At 32.4% G+C, this 2,500-nt stretch overlaps 1 protein-coding gene across 3 annotated transcripts in view; it reads left to right on the top strand.

Moving 5' to 3' along the window:
• LOC115217894 (dopamine receptor 1-like) overlaps window positions 1-2,500 on the top strand; it is a 258,651-nt gene that overhangs the window by 135,551 nt on the left and 120,600 nt on the right. The window contains exon 1 of one of the 3 annotated variants that reach the window (XM_036507883.1): window positions 1,735-1,785. The exons of the other annotated variants lie outside the window; for them this stretch is intronic. The gene's annotated coding sequence lies outside the window, so the exon portion shown is untranslated. Of the gene's footprint in view, window positions 1-1,734; window positions 1,786-2,500 lie in introns of those variants that run through there. 3 annotated transcript variants of the gene reach the window in all.

Raw genomic sequence — 2,500 nt, 5'->3', positions numbered from 1 at the left:
ATGCACAATCGGAGTCAGTGAGACGATGATATATTTACAAAACCTACATAACTACTATAAAAACCAAATGCAAATACACGTACGCACACACACACACAGACACACACACACACATACATACATGTACAAAGTTCAAGCATTAACATAGGTACACATAGACGTAGTCAGAAAGAGATGTTTCATACTCAGACACATACATAAAACGTATTCATCAATTAGATTCTGCGAAACCGGCCGTCCGACTCATCGTTCATTGCAAGAGAATCCAGAGTGGAATATCTCGAAGACAAACACGAAATAGATGTATTCTAAATAAATACAAAACTGCGCGTGTTTTTGCTTTTATTTTTGTCGATTTACATGCTATTTGCGGAGATATTTATTGTGATTAATTATCCAAATATATTGGGTTCTCGTCTTTGGGTTTAAACCATCTGTTTAACCATCGGAATTAATGTTAGATCATTCCAAGTGGAAGTAACAGAAAACTTTCATTTAGGCGTAAGATCTACATTGCTAACATCACTAAGTGCAAACCAGTTATTGTTCAGTACACACGCCTCGGAACCCCACCGGGCCCCTACAAGCCCCTCCTACGTACGAACACCGACTCACACGTCACCCTCCTCCAGCACAACGTATACACAGACATATAGAGAAAGACATGGAACACACACACACACACACACACAAACACACTAATCTACTCAGATAATCAAACACGGAGAAACAGAAAAGAGATTTCACAGAAACACCAAGACCCGCACCTACACTTCCACAATCTTATTGATGCGCGCGCGTGTATATATGTGTGTGAGTGTGTGTGTGTGTTGGTGTGCGTGTGTGTATATGTGTGTAACCTTGTACATTTAAGTATACATGGGAGTTATACATATATATATATGTATGCGCGTTGTGATGTGTATATTTGTATCTATATGAATGTATGTATGCATAATATATATATCCATATATATAGTATATATATTATATTATATATAATATATATACATGTATATACCTACATGCATATTTATATATATATATATATATGTATAATATAAAGAGAGAGAGATAGAGAGAGTAGCGTTGACTTGCGTTGCGAGGAGAATGAGAGGGAAGTGTTTTTATTGAAACTGAATGTACCTGTCGCGATAAAATTTCAGTATTAATACATTATACATACATATGTAAATACATATATGCGTGTATGTATGTATATGTATGTATATGAGTATATGTATGTATATATATATATATATATATATATATATATAGATAGATAGATAGATAGATAGATAGATAGATAGATATAGGAGAGAGAGAGATAGATAGATAGATAGATAGATAGATAGATAGATAGATAGATAGATAGATAGATAGATAGATAGATAGATAGATAGATAGATAGATAATTATGTGTATATATACTTATAAAAATATGTGTATGTATGTGTGTGTGTACACATACAGAAGGGGTAGAGAGAATTCACCATCAAACTATTCTCTAATTAGATGTTGTTCTCTAAAGGTGTTTCTTAATCAAACGCCCTGCAGCCATTTCTCTTATCTCGGCACTACAGACTTTATTCAGGTATAGAGTAGAAGAAGCCTTCCCCACTCCCTCCTTCGTATCCTTTATACGTCACACACCTTTTGCATTAAACGTTTCATGGCCGACAACCACTGATTATAAGGAATTATGGGAAGGTGAATCTTCCCACAACTGCTTCAGAAGTTAGTTGTAACAGAAACATCTCGATGTCCAGGAAGGCCAACTGTGAGGTAAATATATGCATATTTTCTTAATATTGGTATATCTGGGATTCATTTACTCGCTACATGCATCTCACATAGACGTTGATCTTAAGACAGATAAATTTCTAATTAACACTAAACAACTTTCCTTGATTAATTTACATCGATCTGACGAGCAAATGCGAGATTTATGCATCTTTAATTAGCACATACAGATAGATACATAAATTGAAAATGTGAGAGAGAATGGAGATATATACATACATGCTCCTACAAATATATATATGTATGTATATATATATATATATGTATGTATGTATGTATGAATGTATGTATGTATGTATACTTGTATGCATGTATGCATGTATGCACGCATGTATAAATAAATTACATGAAGTTAAGCCGGATAGCTAGTCTGGGGTGACTGGAAGCCGAGGAGTGGGGCCAATACAACCCTCAGTTTTTAGGGGCTCTGCATCGTCTAAGCAGTCTTGTTTGGGGATTTGGGTTTGTAATATATATATATAATATAAATACATATATATATATATATATATATATATATATATATTATATATATATATACTATATATATATATATAGAGATATATATAATATATGATATATATATATATATATATATATGATATATATAATGTTATATATATATATATATATATATATATATATATATATAATATATTTATATATATATATGCGCGTGTGTGTACGTATGTATGCA

This window comes from Octopus sinensis, linkage group LG12 (assembly GCF_006345805.1).
Source record: "Octopus sinensis linkage group LG12, ASM634580v1, whole genome shotgun sequence".
NCBI lineage: Eukaryota > Metazoa > Mollusca > Cephalopoda > Octopoda > Octopodidae > Octopus > Octopus sinensis.
The sequence above is the reverse complement of the archived record's forward strand: the minus strand, read 5'-3'. Positions and strand labels throughout refer to the sequence as shown.